Source organism: Silene latifolia, chromosome X, assembly GCF_048544455.1.
Source record: "Silene latifolia isolate original U9 population chromosome X, ASM4854445v1, whole genome shotgun sequence".
NCBI lineage: Eukaryota > Viridiplantae > Streptophyta > Magnoliopsida > Caryophyllales > Caryophyllaceae > Silene > Silene latifolia.
Genome location: NC_133537.1, coordinates 105,262,530 through 105,288,913, shown reverse-complemented (window position 1 = coordinate 105,288,913; position 26,384 = coordinate 105,262,530). Strand labels below are relative to the sequence as shown.

Here is a 26,384-nt window from a genome sequence, read left to right as displayed (position 1 = left end):
GATGTTATCTTCCCCAAAGAGTAGTGTGACAGCTTGTCCGTTAAGGCATGGTGACGGTTTTGACTCAGTTGATGCGGCTTCGATGTTGTCGGGGATAAAGTAGCAGTCCTGGAAGACTTCCACTCCCGGTTATCTAGCCTTCGCCACAGAGTCATAGATAGGCTCCGGAAAGCCGTGGTAGAGTTCAGACTCTCCCTCGGGGACTCCGTTGAGAGTCAGGTGGTAGGGACGGAGGATGACTCCGTGCTTCTTGCGTTTTCGGATTAGGAGGTTCATCTCCTGGATGTCTTCATTGGTAGTTTCGTATCCCAGCCCAAAGGGAATGTTGAGGACCTTAGCCTGTTTCAAAGGAGGCAATGGGTCCTTTAGCGGATTGAGCGGCAAACCCGGGAAATAACCCTGGCGCATCATGATACGGTTGATCGTGAGGCTGGCGAACGGGTCACATTCAGAGGTTGTTAGTTCATCAGTTATGGCGTTCACTGCTTGGAAACCCCACATTTCATTGTCGTCCTCCTCAATGGCTTGGGAGGCTACCCCTCTTCTCATAACCGCTTTGATTGGGGAAGCGGGGATCGTGATCGTTTTCCCGTTGAAGGGGACCCTGATCTTTTGTGGAGCGTTGATGTGACCGCCTTGACGGCGTGAATCCAGGGACGTCCCAGGAGCATGTTGAAGGATGCGTCGATGTCGACCACTTGGAAACTGGTTTGTCTTTCTAGTGGCCCGGTTGCGACGGCTAGAGTGATAAGCCCAGCGACCTTGCGACGAGTGCCGTCGTAGGCGCGTACTCCTTGATTCGTTGGGATTAAATCAGATTCCTTAATACCCACTGTGGGCGATTTTGAGAGGGATGACATTCACGGCGGAACCGTCATCCACAAGGACCATTGGTACATTCTTTTGGAGGCATTGCACGATGATGTATAGGGCCGTTATGGTTGGCTCGAACAGGGGGATATCCTCGTCGGAGAAGACGACCGGGTTGCTCAGATCAGGGGCGTCTCTTGTCATGTGTGCCACTATTTCTTCTGGGGAAGAGGTGGAGGGCACGGTTAATTTTCCCAAGGCCCGCAGCAGGGCCTGCCGATGCTCAAAAGATGTTGCGATCAGTTGCCAAATTGAGATCTCGGCCTTTGCTTTCTGAAGTTTTTTCTGTATTGAGTTCTCGGGAGCCTTTGGTTGAGTGTCCACCTCTGGGACGATTTGGTCATTCGTTGTTGGAACGACCGGTGGGTTACTCAGATTCTGATAGGGACGTCCGGACAGGGTGAGATGTCCGATTTCCTTCGTCCGCTTCTCCTTTCCTGGGACGACATAGACATCCTCAACATCATCCCGCCATATGCCGTTAATTTCAGGGTCTCGAGGATACCTTGGAGGGGTATTTCTCGGTGGGTAGTTCTTGTGGGGAATATTTTTTTGAGGGCGATTTTTGTGGGGGTAGTTATTTTGAGGGTTATTCTCGTGAAGGTGGTTATTTTGAAGGTGATTTTCGTGGGGTCTATGCCAGAATGGTCGCGGGAGCAATCCATCCTATGGTGGGTAGTTTTGAATGTTTGGGGAATTCTCCCTCGGACGTGGTGCCGGGGGATTGAAGATGAGTCGATGGTAGGCGTCGTCGAGTCGGGTGATTCTCTCAGAAAGGCTGGCAATGGCCTCCTCAACTTGCTGAAACATAGTGAGCATAGTGGCAGCACTGAATACAAACACTCCGTCTGAAGGGTCCTTTTCCAGAACATTCACTTCGTCGTCAATTGGCAAGATGAGATGAGAGCAGTCTAGGGTCGGCTCATCGTCGGAGATGGCGTGAATTCTCAGAGGATTCGTCTTGTTGTTTAGCTTAGTTGGTGGGGGTATAGGCAAATCTCCCTTCTCAATCATGTCTTGAATGAGGTGCTTGAGTTTGAAGCAATTTTCGGTATCATGCCCTTTCCCTCGATGATACTGGAAGTAGGCGTTGGGGTTCCAAAATCGGGATTTCTTGGCGTCGGCCGGGTCCGGGGTGGGCCCGATTGGTTGTAGCTTCCCTTGGTCCATGAGCCTTTTCAGGGCACTTTCATAAGTTGACCCTATGTTGGTGAACACTCTCTGGGGGCGTTCAATTTTCTTGGTAGATGGTTCGACGAGGTTAACCTTATCAATCTTGTTTGTCTGACCGTAAGGGCGAGATCCGGTTGAGGTGGAACCTTGATAACCCCTGCCAGTGGTCTTTGCTAAGACGCCCTTTCGGAGGTCGTCCTCAACACGTGTCCCCAGAATCTGCAGATCTTGAAAAGTTTTGATATTTTGATACCTCAGCAGGTTGGCATAAACCGGGCGGAGGTTGTTGACAAATTTCTCCACCAGAGTTGATTCACTCGGCTTACTGACCAACTGAGTACTCACCCTCCTCCAACGGGTTAGGAACTCAGTGAACCCCTCCTTGTCGTTTTGGGTTAACACCTCGAGAGTACGGGTGTTGGCCTGGATCTCGACATTGTCGGCATACTGTTTGGCAAACTCAACTGCGATCTCATCCCAGGTGGTAAGGTTTTTCGGGTCCAAGGAGTAGTACCATTGGCGAGGAATCGGCTCCAAAGAGGATGGGAAGATCCTGGTAAAAAGTTCCTGTTTGACCCCCTTAATGGCCATGTAGTCTTTGAAAGCATGGATGTGGTTGAGTGGGTCCTCCACTCCCTTGAACTTAGGCACATCAGTCAGGGTGAAGTTGTCAGGTAACTGGTCCCCAACAGGTTCGAACCTTCGGTTATTTTCAAGGTGGATGTTGTTACCCCGGGCTAGGAGTTGTTCTTCCAGAAGTTTCAGCCTCTTCTCAGTCTCAGCTCGAGGTGGGGTATTATGTTCCCCAATTTCCTTGTTCTCCAGGGCGTCGATACGGGTCTCGACGCGATCCAGGATGACCTTAAGAGCGGTAAGCAGGCTGGCTAGCTGATCAGTTGTGACATCTCTGTTGTTATAATTGTTGTTGTTGGACGAAGCTGAAGACGGGGCCATGGCTCTGAGGCAAAAAAACGGATCACATTACAACTCAATCAGACACGGTTCCATTACTGAACGTAGACAACATAGAGGACGAGACCAAGATCGGACTCAACAAGACGAGGGTGACCGTGTGTGGTCCCTCGGTGCTGACTCGATTTATGACGTGACGGTGTTTGACCGAACCTTTGACACGAGTCCAACATGACGGCGTGATGCCATTGGACGGGTCTCGTGGTGACACGACTCATAATTAAAGACCCATAAGTACGTTTGCTTTGACTCGATAGACACGAGGCGGAATTGGAATGGTGGACTGAAGTTTTCGAAAATAGAAAGTTTCAAAAGATTCATTTGTCGCTTTAATGGGCGGCTTACGAAGATAGAAATCTCCGCAAGTCGATCAGTTGAAAAGGGTTGTCTTAAGTTTATTTGCAAAAGACGGTTTGAGTTTGAGTCGGCTCGGAAAACAGTGTGTTGCTTCCCAAGACGGTTTTGAAATTCAAAATTGTATGTTTTGAAAATCGAGTTTGAAATGTTTGAAAAGGTCTCGGGGACGGTGCATGGTCCTCGAGATCTCGAAAGTGTCTCGAGAAAAGGGTGTGTGCTTTTCTCGGGTTTTGAAAGAGCCATTGTCGGCGCAAAACGGGTTAAAATCCGTGCCTAGACGCGGCGATTATAACGGCGTAAAAAGGTGATTTGAAACGGTTATACAAAACTGGGTTTGAAAATCGTCATTATGACGGCCTAGAAAGGCGTGTTGAAATGGTTATACAAAATCGAGTTTGAAAATCGTCATTACGACGGCCTAGAAAGGCGTGTTGAAATGGTTATACAAAACCGAGTTTGAAAAACGTCATTACGACGGCCTAGAGAGGCGTGCATCGGTCGGCGAAAGACCGAGGTTTGAAATGGCCATTATAACGGCGTAAAAAGGTGATTTTGAAAGTTCAAAAATGACACGGAAGGACTTATGATCAAGTAGCACATAAGCACTCACAGTTTCATTATATTATGCATCATGTTGACACGGGTTTTGGCTTAAAAAGGTGGGTTACACACCAAGCAATCAAACCCCGATTTGCGAGAGGGATACCAATCCAAACAAAATGTGTAAGGAGGGTGCCCTAGCCTCGTGTTCGAAAGTGATGAAAGCTCTTTGACGAAACATAATGTGTAACGTCAATGGTATGCTTGACTCAATCGGGATTCGAAACGCGGGGATGAGAAAACTCACGCCGACGGGACGAGCCAATTGGTCGAAAAGGGTTAGGTTGTGGGCCCGGACAAGGAACCCGACCGTGACCGTAATATCAATTAATGCATTCCAACCAAGACCTCGTTCGAGCCTCACCATCTAGGGATCACAAAGACGTAAGTGTCCTAGTTCTCCCAGTGAGTCGCCAAACCGTGGACATGGCCCACACCGCAGTCCGGTTCGATCTGCGGACGTGCAGCGGTATTTTTGAAAGCCACGCTCGGCGGCGTAAAGATGCTTTCGACCGGATCGTTTTTAGATCGGTCGGTTTCGTCTCGGTAAGGGTCTCGAAACGATTTGAGATGTTCGGAGTCGCCACCAAGCATTTGTGGGATGCCTGGAACCCGTTCGAATTCCACTTTATACCTCGGTCAAATCGAAGCACAAAGCAGCGTTTTGACATAGGTACTAAAGATAAGGAAATCATCCCTCTTTAGCATCCTATCTCTAGAATGACTCTCGTACGCCCTGGATAAGGTCGTCCACTATCCAAAGTTTCTGAGTAAGAGGTGAAGGTACGTATTGGGAAGCCCTTTAATCAGACACCCAATCCCGCCCGCGTTTAGCGGCCTCTACTGATCGATCTTGGTTTGTTGAATGCAAAAGTTGATAAAACGGTTTAAATGCATGAATGCGCATCCAATGATTTAAACCTAACATGTGAGAGCTTTCTACGTCGGTTGATTTAATCCAAGTATCAAGTATAAGATGTCGAGTTGGATTAATGATTGATTTGCATGCAAGACGGAAATTAAACATCCATTTACCGTATTAGGTTTAGGGTGCATAACATGATCCATTTGTCTTAGTAAGGCATTTTGCAAATGTGGTTTGAATAGTCATCTGATATGTCCTATATCCGGGTTAACCGGAGTCGGGATCGTCCTAGACTAATGCTTTGAAGGAACAGGCCCTGTACTGACGGCTATAAGAGGCGCGAGCCACCCCGGCGGTGTAAGGGGCCTCCTCTCGGTTTTGAAAATGAGAAAGAAAGGGCCTGCTTGAGGCGCGGGTTAGCCAATGGCTGTATGCCGTGTTCTGACTGTTTAGAAAACGTTATGAAACGTGTTGAAAATGGGTATTTGAACCCGGTTTGATTGTGAAAGGGTCATTTAGACCGCATTTGTTGATTTGAAGAACTAGACTCGAATAATCATCATTATTTGATAATATTCGGTGTCGGGTTCGGTTTTGACAAGCTTGACATGAATAGTTTTAAAAACGATATGGACTAATTGTTTTAAGTCCATTTTGAATGTAATTAGTCGGTACTCATCATCGTACCCGGGTTAAAATCCGGCATGGTATATAGAACCAAGGATGATTTTGTGTTGGTGACTAATATGTTTGTTTGAAAAATGTAAAGAAATGAAATAAAAGGCTTTAAAATACCTCTTAAATGTCATTAACCAAATATTATCACCGAAACACGGATTTAACCGTCATGGTATGAAGAACCAAGGGTGAAAAATGCTTTATGGTTAAAACATGTGAAATGAAACAAAAAGGTTTCGAAAATACTTGAAATGGTAAAAACCGATTACAAATATGAAAAATGGATTAAGGGAAATGACGAGAAACAACACGGTTGATCTCTCGGTCCGGCACCCCATTTAGGCGCGAGCACTTGGCGACCTAAGGGGCTTCTGCCTCGACCAAAAATCAGTTTTGGCTCGTTTATTCCATGTTTTGGTTCATGTTATGCATGTTTTAGCATGTTAAAGTCATGAAACAAATGAAAACATAATAAAAGAGGATTTTTACACCCTCATACTTACATGTTTGGTTATGGCGAGTGACCGACATAAGTGTAACAACTTGTTTGATCGGAAAAAAAACTCGGTTTCAAACCGTTTTGGTAAGTAAAAGAGTGTTTTAAAAGTTTAGTGATGGTGTAGTGGTCAAAGTGGTCGGACAAGTGGTTTAATGCACGATGACGGTACCAAACAATGTGTAAGGCTCGTGTTTACGATCGGTAGGTCGTAAACACGTGTCAGATTGTGACTTTAGAAGTCGAGTCGAGAATTTTAAGGGAGAAAAGAGGGGGCGGACACTCGCGTAACTCTCAAATGGGTGGCATTTGAGGGGTATTTATAGGAGAATGAGTGGTTGTGTGAGTTTTGAGCGACGTGGCCACTTGGGCTGCTCAAAGAGGCGCGAGCCACGTCGCGACACTTCGAGTTGTGTAGTCACTATCACAACAAACGCAATCATGATTTGTTCTATCCTAGGTTTTGTAGTCACATGTTTGGTACTTGACCATTCATGAATCCGGGAAAACTTAGTATAGAAGGCTTGAGATATTTTGTTTTTGTGGTTGACTCGGTTTGACTCGTTGTTGGAGTCGAGATTTGAATTTTCGAGTCGGTTTTTGGTCCGGTGTCGGTTTTGACTCTAGTTAGTGTCATCGCGACCCCGTCGTCGTGCATTAAACACTCCAGGTATTTTTGAAATGTTTTAAAATGTTTTGTTTTCGAAATCGTTTTAAGTTTTCCGACGTAAAGTTGTACACAAACTGTCAATCAAACGCTGCGATCCCAAAACATGTTGTAGTCCGATAATCATCGGGTGTTTGTTGGAGTCTCAGTAGATACTGGGTATCTACAGTATCATTCATTATTGAAGGAAGTTTGGAGTTTATTAGGTTTTAAAGATTTAGGGTTCGGAGTTTAGGGTGGAGATAGTGATATAATGGATTGGTTATTGAGATAGTGGAATGAATTTATAATTAGTATATGTGTCGTTTGAGTTGTTTTTTAATTAATATGTTTAGGGTTTGATGCTTATTAAATTAATACGAAGTATATTTTTGTTTAGAAAGTTGTGCCATATCCCTGCTTCAAATCTTATAACCCTTCGCATTCCATATATTGTGTCCTTTCATGCAGGGATTTTGACAGTAATAATGCATCTAGTAATATATAATTAATTGATGCAGGAGGGATTTTGGCAGTAATGCTTTGTATTTTTATTTTTTTTATTTTTTTTAAAAACAATAACAACGGTTATTTAAAAAAACCCCGTTGTCTTTAGTTATAACAACGGTTTTTTCTATTGTAACCGTTGTTATAACTTTTCCACCAAAAATTAGTCACACTTTCCACAACGGTTATTTAAAAAAAACTCGTTGTCTTTAGTTATAACAACAATTTTTTCTATTGTAACCGTTGTTATAACTTTTCCACCAAAAATTAGTCACACTTTCCACAACGAATAACTCGTAACGACAACGTTTTTTAACCGTTGTTAAAAGTTTTCACAACGGGTTTCTTAAAAAAAACCAACCGTTGTTAAAACCTTTAACAACGGATGCTTTAACAACGTCCGCTTTTTTATATAACAACGATCTTTAACCGTTGTTATACCATATATCTGTAGTAGTGCATATAAGCACACAATCAGATTCTATTACCTTTGAATAAACACATGAATCAGAATTGTTAACCATATAGCCATTACTTACCAAAGTGTTGTTAAATTTCTCATACCACTGTTTCGGTGCTTGTTTTAGACCATATAGTGATTTATTCAGTTTACAAACCTTATTCTCTTGACCCTTTACCACAAACACTTCAGGTTGCGACATATAAATCTCTTCCCTTAGCTCACCATTCAAAAAGGCACTTTTGACATCCATCTGATGTATAAAAAGGTTATGAATAGCAGCTAAGGCGACAAGCGTTCTAATAGTCGAAATTTTGGTCACAGGTGAATAAGTGGCAAAAAATCAATATCTTTCTTTTGTGTAAACTCTCTAACCACAAGTCTAGATTTCAACCTTTCTATTATACCGTCATGTCTCAGTTTCTTTTTTAGGATCCATTCACTCGTAATGGGTTTACTACCTTTAGGTAAATCAGTCAACTCCCAAGTCTGATTAGACACAATAGAATCAAGTTCACTTTTAATAGCATCTTTCCAAAAGTTAGCATCAATGGATTTCATTGCCTCACTATACGTTTTTGGGTCATCTTCTATTAAAAACGCTGAAACAAATTCATCACTAGCACAAACAGTGTATCCATGTTCAGACAGCAAAGTTGAAACAAAATCAGCTCCAAAGTTCTTTGGACATCTAGGTCTCTTAGTCCTTCTAGGTTCAGCAATATAATCAATAGAAGAGCTACTACTAGCATGTGAAGAGATATCATTAGATGTAACAGGTAAACTAGGAGGTGAATCAACATTCTTCTGTAATGGAAAAACATGCTAAAAAAACATAGCATCCCTAGCCTCAGATATAGAATGATCACTCAAAGACATGAATCTATAAGCAGAGCTATTTTGAGCATAACCTATAAAAACACAATCATAGGTCTTTGGTCCAACGGTAGGTCTCCTAAAGTGAGGTAAACCCACTTTAGCCAAACACCCCCATACCCTAAGGTAACTCAGGTTAGGAGGATAGCCCTTCCAAATCTCGTAGGGTGTCTTGTCAATTTTCTTATGAGGTACACAATTAAGAAAGTGACAAGCAGAAAGAATTGCTTCCCCCCACATATCGTCAGATAGGCCAGAACTTAAAAGCATAGCATTCATCATATCTTTTAAGGTTCTATTTTTTCGTTCAGCTACACCGTTAGACTGAGGTAAGTAAGGTGGACTAGTCTCATGTATTAAACCGTTAAAAGCACAAAAGTCGGCTAGATAACTAGACTTATACTCGCCACCTCTATCAGACCTTACCCTTTTGATTTTTCTGTCGAGTTGATTTTCGACATCATTTTTAAAGTTTATAAACGATTGTTCTGCTTCATCTTTAGTCTTAAGCAAATAAACACGGGTGTACCTTGAACAGTCGTCTATATAAGGAACATAATAATTTTTACCACCTCTACTTGCAACATTTTTGAAGTCGGCTAGGTCGGTGTGAATAAGCTTAAGAAGACTCGTATTCCTAGTTGTAACAGGTTTACTAGGTTTCTTTGTGAATTTAGCCTCAACACAGCTAGCACATTTAGAGAATCCTTGACTCGATAAACTTGGAATTAAGCTCATAGTTCTAAGTTTTTTAATATAGTCAACATTCACATGACCTAATCTACCATGCTAAACATCAATAGACTCAGCGATATCAGCAGAAGTAGATGCAATATTACCACATTGATTGACTACGCCACATCCGAGACATGAGGACAATGAAGACCGCATGGTATGATCTTTCCAATCTCCTTTTTCCTCTTTATGTTAATGACTATGTGGCTTTATTTTGATTGATGCGGTATAACAATGTGAACTTAGGACTTGCATTTAGATTATATGGCATATTAGTTGGTAGAATCATATGCATTAGGATGTTTATATGCTAGTTGCATCATGGCATGTAGTTTGCATGTTAGAAAATTTTTGTGAAACCGTCTACTTGAGAAACTTGACAAGTGTATATAGGCCCTAGTAGATGCTTTTTCTTCTTAAGACTTTGCTTGTTAGAATACTTGTAAAACACCCTAGGATGTGTCATGCTAGTATCCTTTGACCCATGGATTAAGGCCTAGTCAAGAGTACCTTGTGGTGTGATAACTCCTTGGCTACCGTTTATTGCAAGGTGACCCTTGAAACCATGCATCCATCATCCATGTTCTACCACATTTTGTCATCAAAAAGGGATGGGCACAAAAATTGTTCAAATTTGAGTTCAAGAAATGAAATGAAAAGTGAAAGAAAGTTCGCAAAAATGCATCAAAAGAAAAGAGGAGCAAAAATAGACTTCTAAAGCTTCAAATATAAGGCACCCTCACTACATATGGGGTGACTTTGAAAATGTTCAAAAAGAAAATGCAAAAAGTTGAAAAGTTGTCAAGTGTTGAAAAGCCAAAAAATCAAAAGAAATGGCAAGAAAGTGTTCTCAAATGTTATATGGCACAAGAAATTGGGGGGAAAAACAAAGCAAACTTCCAAATGAAACTCAAATTCTATCGATCCCTTTATCCATCGTATCCATTTTTGTGCATGGTAGAGAGGGGACGACCCTTCTTCTTGTCTAGGCAAGAGGGGGAATTCCGCGATCCTCCAGTGTTTCTAACACCATAGGGAGTTTATTCTTGACAAAAGCATTTAACGATTGAGAAAAAAGGTACCCTAGCTTGACACAACTTGGAGGTGATTTATTGGTATCCTTCTAGGCTTAGTAGTTTGAAGAAATTGCATCTATGAAGGAGTGTTTACCCTTGAATTGCTTCCCTTGTAGATAATTTCCGCATGAGGAAAGTGGCTATACTTTTGTAGATGCATTCATTACTTGATTTTATGTGCTTTAATGTTTGGATGTGTCGCCATTTTGGCAAGCCCCACCTTGCCTTGCAAGAAGGCATCCTACCTCATGGTTGTCTTGTTGTGAGTTGAAGGGGCGGAGTGAGACCCGCTAATTGTCTCATATCGTCTATGTTATTAGGTTAGTTTAAATAATGGTCCTAGTCTTTGTCACCTCTTTACTCGGAACGAGCAAAGGTTCGGTTTGGGGATATTTGATGTGACCATAATTAGAGCATATTTAGTCCCCGAATTAGCCTTGTTCCCATGCTTTTTAGTGCATATTTGGGTCATTTATTGTCTTTAGTTCTGTGTTTTGCATATTCTTTGAGGTTTTGTGTCCTTGGTAGGAAAGGAGTGCAAACCTTGCATTTTCATGGCAAAATGAGGCTAAATTGATTGAATTCAATGACCAAGCATCAAGAAGAGACAAGATTAGAAGGCCTTTGTACATACTATAGTAGATGGGCAATGATGAGAAAAGATCCTTGCATCCCCGAGGAAATCCTCAAGGATTCTATGAAAAAAAATGAAGAAAAGAAGAAGGAATGAAACTTTTTGACAATCCGTGCGGATTGCCCTGAAGACGCCCGTCCAAGGCCCACAATCCGAGCGTCTTCCTCCACAAGACGCCCGTCCAAAACCTCCCAAATCCGCCCGTCTTCACCCTCTGGACACCCGTCCAGGAACGCCCAAATCCGCCCGTCCCGTGCCTAAGACGCCCGGATTCCCAGACAGTTATTTCGTCTTCTACAAGCTTCAAGGAAGGATGCGCATCTTTTTCTAAGACCGGCGAAAAAGAGACCGAAGTCTCCCTAGAGACCGGCGATTCCTCAAGGACTTAATCGTCATTTAAGCCCTTAGTAAACCGTAATTTATGTACCTAATCCCCACTATAAATACCCCATTAGTCTAATTAGAAAAGCATGTTCTTCTTAGCAATCTTTAGTGTAGTTAATATCAATCAAATCTCTCTTTAATCTTGTAATCAAGTTTTAATACAAGTTTTATTTCCTTAATCTCTCTCTTGTTCATCCTTTATTTTGGGTAATTGAAGATTATTTGGGTTATTATTGGGAGATTGACAACCTTCCAATCAAGCATCAAGTACTTCTTTTATTCTTTGCTTTATTATTGGAATCATTAGTAGGTATAATTCTCTTAATCCCTTTTTAATTATTGTTAATCACTTTCATTTATTCGTCATGTTTCACTTTGTTAGTATGATTGACAACCTTGCTAGCATGTTCAACATGATAATGAGTGAGTAGTTTCTTTAGCTAGGGTTAATGGGAAATTAGGGGAAACCAACATGGGGAATGATTCATGCTTAATTTAATATGTTTTCATAATTTACTTGCTTGCTTGTTGTGATCTCAACTTATGCACATGTTATGTTTGATGAAATGTGAGCCTATGAATCCTTGCATTTTTTACCCATCACCTATCTTTTCAATGAGACTTGTAAGACATAAACGAACCCGAATCTCATTAGACCATGCATATTGTTGAGTAGGGGAGATTAAGTCGACTTGTAGGTGTTGTACAATCTAATCGATTCGGCTCCGGGACCCAAACTTTCCTAGGATTTTAAGACATAAACCAACTCGATCCATCACAACAATAATTGCTTGCTTATAATTTGAGAATATGTTTGTACGATCAATTCCCATGAATCCCCTATGACCCCATGATACCCTAGTGCTTTTTATCAATTGTTTACATCTCTTTTAATTCATCTTGCTTGTTTACTTTCATTGCTATTTAGTTTAGTGATCTTCTACTTCAAACCCCAAATTGTGACACCCTTAGACACCACTAGTTGCAATAGAAAATCTCATCTCAATTCCCGTCCTTTGGGATCCGACCTTTACTTGCCTCTTTACTAATTGTAGAGTTGTTTGTGAAGTTATAAATTGTGTTTTGGTCTAGGTGCTCCTAACGACAAGTACTGAAAACTAAACCCCTCATAAGGGATCACGACCAAATGTGTAGTGGTACACGTATATTTACGGAGTGATTTGGACGAATTTATTATGGAAGTATTTAAACAAGAAACGATGTTTAAAATAAAATTACACGTATTTGTGCGACAAATATAAGAACCAACATGGACCCGTAAACGGGCAAGTGGACCGTGTAAAATAGAGTTGTGGATGATTAGGAACATAATCATTTCACCTTACTTTATATTCTTCCATAAGTTATCTTATAATGATTTTGCATGTGATATAAGATTGATAAAAAATAAGAAATTCACTCCTACACACTACCTCCTACCACCCGCCACTTTCCCCTCCTATATACTCCATCTTATGTTCATTTCTACACTACATCATTTTGTATGTTTTGCATGTGAACAAAAATCTATCATCTCTCTAAAATTATTATTCATCTTTACTAAGAAGTTAGTAATCAATTTTTATTACTAAGAAATGTTAGTAATATTACAAATAATATCAAGGGTATAATTTTAACAAGTTTATAGTAAAATACTTGTTAGTTTTGGGTTAAGTTCTTGGGTGCATCTTGAATGAGATCTTCTCTTTGAAGATTTGTGAGGAGGATCATCCATTTATTATGAGCTCAAGAACAAACTAGTAAGGTGAACTAGTTTGTGTCCTTTTTACCATAAAATCAATGTAAGGAAATTGTTTTTCCTTAAACTTTCCTTTTATTATGCTTTTATATTTGCATGCATGTTACATAGATCACCTAAATGATAAATTATGAGATAATTTAATTTTTATTAGAGAGTCTAATATGGATCTATGATCTTTTAGTCCCACATCGGGAATATATGGAGCTTGTGATATACTTATAAGGGCTTTCACCCACCACTTAGTAACAAGGCCTTGTGCTTTTGGGCTTAAGTGAGGACAAGTTATAGGCCCAAAAGTACATATCCCATCTTATTGGGGTTGTTTTACGACCGTGGTGGGTCAGGTTGTTATAAATGGTATCAGAGCAACCTTGCGACCATGTGGTGAGCCTGTGGTCGGGAGTACCCGGGTCACACATCTAGTGGGGGAGGATTCTGGGCTTGGCTGCGGTCAGCCTCCGGGCACAACGAGGACGTTGTGTTATTTAAGTGGAGGAATTTGTAACACCCCAAAAGATGATTGAAAGTAATTTGTCCCACATCGGGAAAATATGGAGCTTGTGATATGCTTATAAGGGCTTCCATCCACCACTTAGTAACAAGGCCTTGTGCTTTTGGACTTAAGTGAGGACAAGTAATGGGCCCAAAAGTACATCTCCCATCTTATTGGAGTTGTGTTACGACCGTGGTGGGTCGGGTTGTTATAAATTCAGTTTACACTTCACTGCATTACGCCATTTGCCTATTTAGGTTATATTGTTTGCTTAATTACTAATTTGTTTTTTTTTGTAATGATCAATTTCGTTTGCTTTTCTAATTTGCTTTTCAGCTTTGTGGAAGTATGGACTCTTTTTGCTATTTGGCATTTGAACTGATAAAGAATCCATCGTTACTATCTCTTTTATTTGAGAATTTATTGTGGTCTTAGATGTTTGGCAATTAATATTTTTATTTTTGGTATCTGGTTGTCTTCTCATACAAATATATGATGGGTACTATGATACTAGTATAAAGGCTTGACACTGGGATATGAGTTGGATACTTTGCACTGCCTTTTAGACCACACATTAGTGATGAATGCTTATTCTATCTTTCTGTACAATGAGATATGATGGTGATGAATTTTGATTTTGCAGTGCTAGCAAAGTTAAGAAGGCAGATGAAAATTACTGGCTGGTTGGCTTAAGTGCTGAAAAGTCGTTTTGTATATGACTGCTGAATGATTATCAGCCTCCTGTTCCTGATCTTGATTCTATTTCTAGTTTAACAGTTTTATTTCAGGAGTTTTTGAGTCCTGGCTGCTAAACGGTATGGGTTATCCAGGAGGTCACATAGGCGAAAGCATCAGCTTAATGTCGCTTCTACTTTGATTATGTAAGTTCCTCATTTTATTTGGCTAATTTGTACAGCTTTTGATTATTGATTTATAATATATCTTACATTTCAGTATTTTTCCAAAAAAAAATTGAAATTCTATTTGCTATTGTAGCTATTTAGTGGTTTGTTTTGAGTAAGATTTTAGATTAAGATCTTGCATCTTTCAGATTTTTTGTCGTTGATGCAGGTTCCTAAATGTTTTGTGCTGGTGTGTGTTGTGTTGTGTTGTGTTGTGTTGTGTTGTGCTTGCTGATTGTTAGTTGTTGTTGTTGTTGTTGTTGTTGTTGTTGTTGTTGTTGTTGTTGTGCGCTTCCGGCTGGTGTTATGTCGATAGTCGTTGCTAGTTTTTATTGCCTGATGCTGATAGCTGCTGCTGCCTGTTGTTGTTAGCTGTTGTCGCTGCCTGCTTGCTTTTTGCTGGTGCTGCCTATAGCCTAGGTAATTAATTCTTCTCGTTTTTTCCTTTGTTTGTATAAATATTTCTTGTAAATTTGGGGTTTAGGTGAATATTATAGGTTGGACTTATTAGGTCCTTAGCATTTCATAAGTAAAGTTAAAATTTTATCTCAGTCGATATGTCTCCCCTTCTCTTTGTGAAAATCTATAATCAGCTACTTGAGTTCACTCAGGGAGTTCATTCATAATCCAACTTAATTAGATAATATGTTTTATTCATTATATCTTAGCTATGGACTATAATCTTTTGTAACTATTGGTAATATTATTTTATGTTTGTTAGCTTAAGTCTAGACAATGCAAGGACTATGATACTTAACTCTTGTGGCCTCTGTAATTGCAGGAGGAAAGCATCACATGCGAGTATAAAAGAACCTAACCGATGAAGTTATTGCCTAGTAAGATTCATTTTCAGCTTTATAGAGATACAAGTTTGCTTATGTAAAATAATTGTCTTTTGGTCGATGTCATATTTTAGCTTCAATTAGTCTTTGAACCGCTTCTATTATTGTTACCTCAAACTGGAGTGACATCTCTTCATATATGATCAGGCATCAAAATAAAGCTTTAAACTCTTGTATTATCAGTTTGGAAATTGATAACTTATAGAATACTACTGGAGAAAAATCAATTTTTTTATTTTTCATGGATCATATTTTTTACTTTCCTAAATCTTTTTTTTTTGTCGTCGTACCTTGAGTAATGGTACGTTACATTGTTATCCATGTTATTTAACACAAAATTTTACTTCTATCTATCACAGGGCATAATACAAGGGTGGTGTAATGAGCGAATGATTGTGTTTGCTGCCATAATTGTTAGTATTGTTATAGGTATACTTTTCTCTCTTGAATAGGATGGTTGCATCCTTTTATTTCCAGTAGTAATTTAAGAATGCTATCTGGAATGATGCTTCAAAATATTGCAGTCGTTTTCTTATTTCGAAGTTTATGGTGGGTGTCAACTTTCAGGTCAATAAGTGCCATTGAACGGAGTTCGAATATGGCAAAATGAAGTGAAAGAGGTAAAGGTAGAAGCTGAGATGCTGATAAATAGGACATTCGGAGGTGGGATATTTGTCTTAAAACATGGGTGCTCTTAGGTTACGCATTTTGTATAGATTTTTTTGTAATTGACTTTGGATAATCGGTTAATTGTATAAAGATGTTTGGAGTTAATTATCGAATTATCTTGTATTGAGATCATGTGTATGAGTAATGTTTTGGGCAACAATATCGTAGTAAATATTTTTTTATTAAAAATAATAATTATGGACATCAGATTTTTGTAAAAACTCGATGTCTATCTTTAAAAATGGATATCATATTTGTAAGATATCTGATGTCTCTGATAAGTAATCGACATCAGACTTTCTATAAATCTGATGTCTATATGACCATATAGACATCAAATTTTCTAAAAGTCTGATGTCTATTGAACAGTAGACATCAGACTTAAGTCCGATGTCTATTGCTCTTATAATGGACATCACTCAACTTAACATCGGTTGTGAATCTGATGTCCATTGCCCAAAAAGTCCGATGTAGATAACGAGTTTTGTAGTGGTGTTTACTACCCAACCTTCTATTTGTTTGATTTATTTTTGAATATTTGGCAAAGTCGAGATTTTCTCTTTCCTTAATCTTAAGGTTCTCCCACCAAGTATCAGGCACCCAATCTGGCTTCTTGTTATACTTGAGTCCATTAAGAATAGAGGTAATCCGTCTCGTTACCCTCGTCCGCCACTCGGGAATTGGGTCATAGCTAGGATCGATGGAGTTTACATGCGTCTATTTCAGAAACAAATTATTAGTAATAGAAAAGTTGATCCGTCATTTAACTACAACAATAAATTATTATTGAATAAAATAATATGGAACTTTAAAAATACCCTAAAGTACTGCCACATCTTCAAACGCTGTGCATGGCTCACGTCACTCTATCTTGTAAAAAACTCATCTCCGAGGCTACGGGTAAACGACCAAGTCACGTATTGCCTGATAACCTTGTCATCCCACCTGAAAAACACATAAATATTAGAAATACAAATATAAGTATTTAAATGATATATCTTTTATGAAGATAATAAAAAAATATGATTGAAATTTTTTTTTACCAAAAATAATCCGGCTGAGCACGGCGCGATGAGAGTCACGTGCCCACCCTCCTTCGCCGATGTCGGAGTAGTAACTGGTACGTTATTCTGAGTCTCCGCGTTCTCGTTCTCACGACCAGATCCACCACCACTACTACCCCCTACTAGACGTCGGATAAACCTGGACATGATCACTATTTAAAAAAAAAAAAAACAAATAATTAGTCCAATGAGATACTATTAGTGCAAACATTTCTTATTTGAACAAAATAAGTAAGTAAACATAAATTAAATTATATAACTCTTATAAGATAATAAATAAAGTCAAGTACTAACACCTCAAAAAAGGTTAAACATTGTTTTCATTATTTTGGATGTTTTCATAATTTTATCAATGGTGATAATAGTTTCAAGTTGCAAATTTGAAAGATTAGATCAGAACTCGATTGTATATTATATCTAGGCTACTTGATTCGAGAAAACCTCCATGAAGGAGATAAATTCAAATATCTAGCTCTATAAAACAATGAAATCAAACAAACTTCTTAAAAGTGGTTCAAATTTTATTGAATGTTTAAAGTTCATACTTTTTTACAAATGGATTATACAACTAGTCTCCCTCATTATCACTATCACTATCACTATCACTGCAAATCAAAAGAGGTTCATCTTCTGAAAAAAGCACCCCGACTTCTTCCTCATTTTCAGCTCTAGCAAATTCTTGAAGTCCATCTTCATCCTCTTCTTCTCCGACGTCCCCATCATATTCCTCTTGACCACTTTCCACAACCATTTCATATTCATCTTCAATATCTGTCTCTTCCACAAAATTGGGTGAAATCGGGTGATCATTGACAACCACATCTTCTTGAAAGACAATTTCATCAATAGGAGCATCAACATGTGATCTAGCCTTGATTTTAAAAACCGCGGACCATTGATTGTCTTTCTTAGTGGTTGGATAAGGAGCATAACAAACTTTATGATGTGGGTGATGTCGTCGGGTCACATCCAATCAAACACATTTATAATACTCAACATACAACTAGTTAGTGGTAAGTCGAGGTCGATCCATGGGACGGTGGTTACTCTAATTATTCAATCTAATTATGGTTGTGCTTGGGGTTGTCACAATTATAATGGGTTGATGATCCGAGCAATTTGGAGCGGATTGGTCTCGGGACGATCGGGTTGTAGCAGGGGAAGACGAGCGGATTTGGAGCAAGACGCTCGGATTGTAGTAGGGGAAGACGAGCGGATTTGGAGCATGACGAGCGGATTGTCTCATGGGACGAGCGTCTTGAGTCTCGGGACGAGCGGATTGGCGGACAGCTTCTTTGTTTGAGCTCAGATTGTAAAACGGACGTCATTTTCTCATCCGGACTCCTATTGGAGTGATTCAAAAGCCTATATCACTTGTTTTTTCGACGCCGTTCCATCTAGCATACTTTTAGAGCCAAAGGAGCAACTCTTGGTTTGGGTTCCGAGCAATTTCTTCATGTAATGGCTTCCCTCTCGTCATCCTTACTCTTAACTCTTTGATCCTTCTATATACACTTTATTCCTACATCCTTGGTCATCATTCTTGTCTCCTCTTCATACTAGTCCATACAATATCATCAAAAAGCTTCCAAATATGCACGAAAGACGGGAATTTCCGCCTTATTATCTCCTTTTCTACAAAACATATGAAATGCGATAGAAAAGCAAACAGGAAGGTTTTGACGGATAAAATGGCCATAAAATGTTATAATAGTATGCAAAATAGGCTCAATTATGGGACTAAATGTGTGCAAATAATGTTCACATCACTTTATCTACTTGAACAGCTGCTAAGAATGGGTTATGTCCACGAAGTTTTTTTTTTTTTTTCATTTACATCTACAAGTCCGTATACTTTATGGATACTAAGTCCTTGAGGGGAATTGTCAAACCAATCACATTTAAACAATATGACCTTGTAAACCCTTTGTTCGGCATAATAAGAAAGCTCGATTACTTCATTTAGGATTCCATAGTTGTCCAACCCCTCAGTTGAATTCACATAAACCCCATTGCTTAAGGTGGGTTTCAGAACATCAACTCTCTCTTTAGAAGCTCGAAATTTATAGCTATTGGTGGAATATCGTCTCTAGGTGTTCACCATGTTACTAGGGCATAACGCTAGAGCTATAATTAAAGGATCCTTCAGTCTATAAACCTAGCAATAAAAGAATACGTTAATTAATAAGAAGTTATTGTATTCTTCTCAATGTTTAGTAAGAAATTCAAATATGTTGTTCATTATCACCAAAAATGTATCACTTACTTCATTTTGGAGCCATTTTGAAAAACTTTTGTCAATATGTTTGGTCCAAACATCATCAGAAGATGTTACATTAGGATATGTGAGTTTGATATGTGTCTCAAATTCCCTATATGTACCAAAAACATATTATAAATTGATACTATCCTAGGGTCATTAGCATAACTTAAACAAAAATTAGTAATTTAAAAAGATAACTAGTAAGAGGAGGTTTACCTAATTAGAATTAAATAAAAAAAGGAAGAAGGAGAAAGAAGGAGGTGAAGCAAGGAGGGAGAGGCGGCAGTGGCAGACGGCGGCAGCGGCGGTGGTGGCCTAAACAAAGAGGAAAGGAGAAAAATTTAAATAAAAGCAAAGGAAAAGAAAAAAGAAGAGAGAAAAAGAGAGGAAGGAAACAATAAACAAACCTGAAGATGTTGGCGGCAGCGGCGGCGTGTCAGTGGTAGCAAAAGTGGGGGAGTGTGGTGGCCGGTGGTGTAGAGTGTCGGATTTTTTAGGGTTAATGTGATTTGTGGGAAAATGTAATTGAGACGGGGTAGGAGACGAGTGTGATTTTGAGTTAAGAAAGTCCTGACGGAATTTCCGTGAGGATTCTAAAAAAAAAAAGCGGGAACTTGACGGAAATGCCGTCAGGAATATGCAAATACTGACAGAATTTCCGTCAGGATGGTTAATAAGTCACTCTCAGTTGGTAATTAATTGGCATCAGACACAGGACAGTCCTGACGGAAATTCTGTCAGTAATATTGATATTACTGACGAAATTTCCGTCAGTATGGTTAATAAGTGACTGCGAGTTGGCAATTGATTGGCATCAGACACATGACAGTCCTGACGGAAATTACGTTAGTAATATCGATATTACTGACAGATAATCTGTCAGTGGTAGTCCTTACTGATCGCAATTCCGTTAGATAGTCTCTATTATAATGGCGCCAAGTCCATTATTTTTGGCGCCTCCTACCTCTGATTGTCCTGACGGAATTTCCGTCAGTAAAGCATTCCTGACGGAATTTCCGTCAGGTGACCACCAGTTTCCTGACAGCTCTGACGGGTGTTATTTTTCGTCAGGATTTCCGTTAGCTTCCCGCGTTTTCCTTGTAGTGAAAGCTACTAAAAGCTTAATTTCCTACAAAACACAATGAAAACAAGCAAACACAACTAGAACACGGAATTAGCTCACATATCATTAACATTAGTGCAAATGGCATGTAAAATAGATCTAAAATAGGGGGTAAAATCTTATATAAAATGGACACATCAATGCGGAAATAAAATAAAGATTCATACAAACATGATGGTCAAAAATGGGGAAAATATATCCCACGAATGATAAGACAAAAATAGGTGAGTTTAGCAAAATGATAAATAAAGTCCAATGGTCAAGGTACTCGCTAGCTCACACATGTCTTCACCCCATATAAGCACCAACTAATACCTGTCATTCATAAAACATGAATGCCACAGTCAGTGGGGAGTAACTCAAGGTTCTCCCAGCCACATTATATCAAATTAAACGTAACAAAGAACTCAAACAGGCAAGCATATTAAGCAATACGCATGCAACTTGGGTTATAAGAAAAACACGGGATCATTCATGTTAATAAGATAAGAGAAAATAAGGTGGAGTAATAAACAAGCATGTAAAAGCCATATTCAACAAGTAAAGTAGGCGAGGATCATGGATACGGTTAAATAATCACGAGTACGAATTCCAATGAAAAATGAATGCAACTATCCAAATTATGCAAGATCTTTACTACTCTTAGACCCAATTCCTCCCGATAGGACGACGATAATATGATACTGTCCTAGTCTAAACCTGGCCAGACTCTCGGGATGTAACTTTACCCGATTCGACATGCGATAAACATTTTGCATCCAAGACTCGATCGACGGAATGGAAGTCGAGTACCCCGAATTCGGCAGAACGGCACGAAAGAGGCGGAAATGGAATGAGATAAACGAATACTAGGCACAACGGCACAACTAGGCGTAAAGATAAGTTACGCTAGAAGGCATAGCATTATGGCATTTTCACATGTATACGACTCATTTCAAATAATCATGTAGAATAAATCACTCGTATTTGAAATACGATAAGTATGTGAAAAAGAATGAATTAAAGCTCACATATTAATTAAAATATGACCTTTCATATAATTATGGCATAATTAAAAGATAGATTCCACATTTACGATTCATGTGAGAAAAATTTAAATGAGCGATAATTAAAGAATTACGTTATATAAATCACGAGACGGGATTTAATTAAATTAATCACGGACAAAATTAATGAATTACGTTATATAAAACACGATACGGGATTTAACAACAATAAAATTAATGCATTCCAATATCCAAACACGACCAACACGACATTCCAAAGACCAACAAACATACTCCTTTTATCCGTCCAAAACGTGCCAAGCATTGCTCAAATAACCGCCCAAAAATGGGCCAAACACAAAACATTTGACCACCAACAACCATGACATACACAACCCATTAACCACTCTAGAAACTCGTGCCAAAACCCGAGTTCTGGACCTGCAAATTGTGCCAAAAACAGAGGTTAAAAGCAGCCCTAAAACTGTCCAAAACAGCCCGGTTACAAGCTATGGTAAGGCGACTTTAAGACGGATTTTAAAGCATGATTAAGACGGTATTTTTCCCATACAAGCAACTCAAATCATTCATGGATATGTACTCAAGTCGAAAGTTAACAATTCCACTCAAATCGACAAGAAAAACCACTCAAAACAATAGCCAAACACACGGCTATACAGCCCCGATAAACGGTTTCAACAGATTTTTGTCCCGTGTTAAGAAGAAACTTTAAGCATGATACATGCTGGAATTCACCCAAACAAATGACCCAATTCATTCATGTATATATATACAAGCTATGAGTTAACAAATTGGCTCAAATCGATAATAAAATCAACGCGAAACTCGAGCTCAAACACGGCTGGTCACAGCAAGGATATACGGTTTTTGACATATTTTTGTACCGTCTTAAGACGAAAATTTAAGCATAATATAAGCCGGAATTCACCCAAACAAATGACCCAATTCATTCATGTATACGTATACAAGACGAAAGTTAACAATTTCACTCAAATCGACAACACGGCTATACAACCCCATATACACGGTTTTCAAACTATTTGTGAAACCGTCTTAAGACGGAAATTTAAACATGTAAAAGATGATATTCATCCATTTAAATTATCACATTCATTCACCCATTTCATAAGGAATCTAAAGACACAAACTTTACTCAAACTAACTATGTAAATCTTGTATAAAAACCGTCTCAATCAACAATGACTCAAAACATGTAAAAATGTAAACTTTAATCAATAAAAGAGTAAGCTACGATATAAACACACATAAATCTAGATTAATGTCGAGTAAACTATCACCGTTACCTTCTTAATTCATCAATATTCAAGAGAGTCCTCCACAACAAACCTATCTTCTTCCGGGTTGTCCAAGCTTGTACCTAGACACCGAAAAACAACAATTAGTAGCCATTTTCGAGTAGAAAATGGGACGTCCAGCAGGTAGCTCATGTAAATATGGAGTTTGTCTTACATAGAAATGTGGAGGACGGAATAAGAAAGAATTTGACGCAAAAATGAGTCGATTTGGTTAAGAAATGAGCAAGTTATGAAGGTTTTAGTGAAGGGAAGAAAGTTGTTTAAATGGAGGTGGTGCCATGTATGAGTTTGCTGAAATTTTGAGTAAAAATGAGAGGTTAGGGTGCATCTCAAATGATTGATGGAAATATAGCGATAAGAGGGAGGTCCATTAGTCAATTTAGGCCCAAAACACCTAAATTGAGTCGATTTTTGTTAGAAAACACGCCTCAAGTCTACTATAAATTGAGTCAGAAATTATTATTAATATTATTATATAACAAAAACTATATATTTTTATGAAAAATTAGATTTCAAAAATAAAATTATTTAACTAAAGCGATAAAACATTTTAAAACGATTTTACTAAAAAGCGGGAGTTACATGTTCACCATCCCCCAACGGTTCACTGCAGGTTTTACAATAACAGAAAAGGGGTCAGTCAACTGCACAATAAAGCATATTATAGCTACAACAACAATCATTCATCCAATCTCAATCCTGTAACAATACAATCTCCAATATCCTTATCTGAGCCGTAGCCCAGATCTGTGAGGTAACCCATCGCAACAAGTTAACAACACCGCCAGTGGGAGACCGCAGCCTTACCAGTTGCCACCTAAGCCCTGCTCATCAGAACGAGCGATCCCACATCATTAATGTGCACATCCCTCTTGTGACGGGAGTCACAAAGGGCGAACATGGGGGTGAAGACCATCTCCCGACAGTGGCTTCACAATCAATACCACCATACCAATAACAACCAATCTCCACAGTAATATCACAACAAGAATCACACAATAACACATTACTTGAAATCAACCATACAGGGACCGAGTTGGGAAACCCTACCTTATTCGCGAATCGGTAATCAATCACAACAACAATCATGCAGCTAAAACTGCTCCTCTACGAAATCTCCACCTAACATTCATACACAATAATTCTAGCATCAAGATAAATCCCTAGTTAAACCTTCCCCTTTAATTTCTAAGATTAGGGTTTCCTTAATCTTAAACAAAATATATTAAACTGATTAGAAACAACAAGTACTTATAAATGCGGTAAAACACGAAACTACGGACACCAAATGGTTAAGATTCCACCCACAAGATGCTAGGATATTATTAGGATGATTAGGGAGTAGATTATAAATGTTTTAGGTTTTATAAATGATTAAAAACGTGTTTAGAAAATATATATAACTCCCATATCATCCTAATCAAACCGCTCAAATTAATCCGTCAGACCGGATATTCGGCTGAGTATACCCTACTCGACCGAGTGCCTCGTAACTCAGCCGAGTGCCTCATAACTCGGCTGAGTGCATCGAAAATAGTAGCTTGTCTAAAAGCACTCGACGACTCACTCGGCCTAGTACAGCCTACTCGACTGAGTGTACTGTGACCAAAATTCTGTGGTATTACACAAACACTTGAAACTTTATTGCCATTACGTCAGGGAACGTATAGAAAATCACTTGATTTGTACAAGATATGTTCTAAGTTAGGCACAGTTGAAAGATGTAATGACGAAGCCTCTTAGTGAAGAACAACATTATTTTTTAGTTGCCAAGTTAGGCCTTGTCTCAGAACCTCCAAGTCCTACTTTGTTTGGGGTCGGGGTAGAAGTATATAAGATATATATTTAGGGTGTTAGTAAAGTTAATTAACTAGAGCTAGTTAGCTCATATAAATAGATTACCTACCTTCAACATTGTAACCAAGTGCGGAGCCAGGATTTAAATACATATAGGGCAATATTTTAAAAATTATGAAATATGGTTAATTTTTTATTTTTGAAAGTTTAAAAGTCATATAGGCAGTATTTGTAATTTAAGGCGAAAATAAAACCATATATTGAGTTTAACAGAGAGTCTAAATATATACTCCCTCCTATTCCGGATAACCTTCCATATTCAACATTAGCACAAAATTTAAGGGTTTGATTGAAATAAGCATAAAGTATTATTGTGGGGTGAGGTAATTGGAGAGAGGGAAGGTATTGTGGGGTATTATTGTGGGATGAGTTGATTAAAATAAGCACAAAGTATGAGTATCGCGGGGTATTGTTATGGGGTGAAGTGATTAAAATAAGCATAAAACTTTACCAAAAAAGAAATAGGGAAGAAATTGTGAATAGACGAAAAAAGAAATAGGCAAGGTTATTTAGAATATGAGGGAGTATTTTTCTAAAAATTTCGGGTGCCTCTGTTGGAAAATGTGTCCTCAACAATAGTGCGATCACATGATTTAAATATCAATATTAAATCTTATACTAAGAATACGAGAGGGATGATTCTTTATATAGTCGACTGACCGTCATTAATCGGTAATGATTGGCTAACTAGAGTTTGACATTACTGTCGTGTGACGGTGGTGGTCAGTTGATCCCTTTAGGTCACACCTATATGATGAGACCCAAATAGATATTTAATTAATTGTATGCGATACAGATTAATTAATTCCTTAATTATGGGAGTGCAATTTTACGTCTTATTGTAATGTGATTAAATAAGATTTAATTTAGTAATTAAGTGTTGAATTACTAAATTAGTTGAGGTATTATATAAGTTTTGAGGTAGAGGTAATTAGTTATTTAAAGTTACAAGAAGTTGTAATGTTAACCAACTAGTAATTATGGGACCCATTATATGTTGATATAATGGTAGTATACTACTCAAAAAGTAGAGTGTATAATATATTATTAATTGTAATATTTAAGTGTTAAATGATTACATTAATAATTAAATATGTAAGATAGTTAAACATATGACTTATAAGAATTTGTGGGACAAATGACAAAAGGCAAAAATGGACCAAAATAGGTCCAATATTTCGGTCATATTAAGAGCACAAGAGATGCTCTTTTGTCTTTTGTTTGTGTTGGTTATTGTGTGATTGTGACATATCACACAAGCCTTTTCATGCTACATGTTACACACATACTCCCTATACTCTACCAATACTTAACAAAAGAGTAAAAAAAAAACAAAAGCAAAAGATTCCTACCCTTTGTAAGGCCACCGGTTTTGTGCCTTTTAAATGGGCATTTGGTTGCTCATTTTGTTGGTTGAAGTTTTTGCTTGTTTTTCTCTCAAGTTCTTCCTCACGTGCAATTGCTAAAATCTCTCACAAATACTAATACACATCAAACTATTACTAGAGGTAGTAATACTAGAAATATTAGTAATATTAAGGGCACATTTCTACTACATATCTAGTTAATATTAGTAGGAATTTTGGGATTAATCTTGGGTGCAATTTATTGGAGTGACTTCTATACTTGGAGTCTTAGGAGGATCATCCATTATATTAAGCTCAAGAACAAGTGAAGGAAGGTGACCTTACTTGTGCCCTATATTTCGAAACACATAACAATGTAAGGAACATTGTTCTTCTTATAAATCTTTCATT

At 38.6% G+C, this 26,384-nt stretch overlaps 1 long non-coding RNA gene across 2 annotated transcripts; it reads right to left on the bottom strand.

Annotated features, from left to right (window-relative positions):
• Positions 1-16,734: 16,734 nt before the first annotated feature.
• Positions 16,735-23,083, bottom strand: LOC141623503 (uncharacterized). Of its 2 annotated transcripts, XR_012533422.1 has the most exons (7): positions 22,925-23,083; positions 22,759-22,832; positions 21,728-21,874; positions 19,732-20,762; positions 19,541-19,639; positions 17,041-17,213; positions 16,735-16,942 (listed from the first exon to the last, which is right to left on the bottom strand). It is a non-coding gene; the product is annotated as an uncharacterized LOC141623503 (long non-coding RNA). The 2 variants fall into 2 exon arrangements; XR_012533423.1 differs by lacking the exons at positions 16,735-16,942; positions 17,041-17,213 and adding an exon at positions 17,467-18,696.
• Between the last annotated feature and the right edge of the window lie 3,301 nt (positions 23,084-26,384).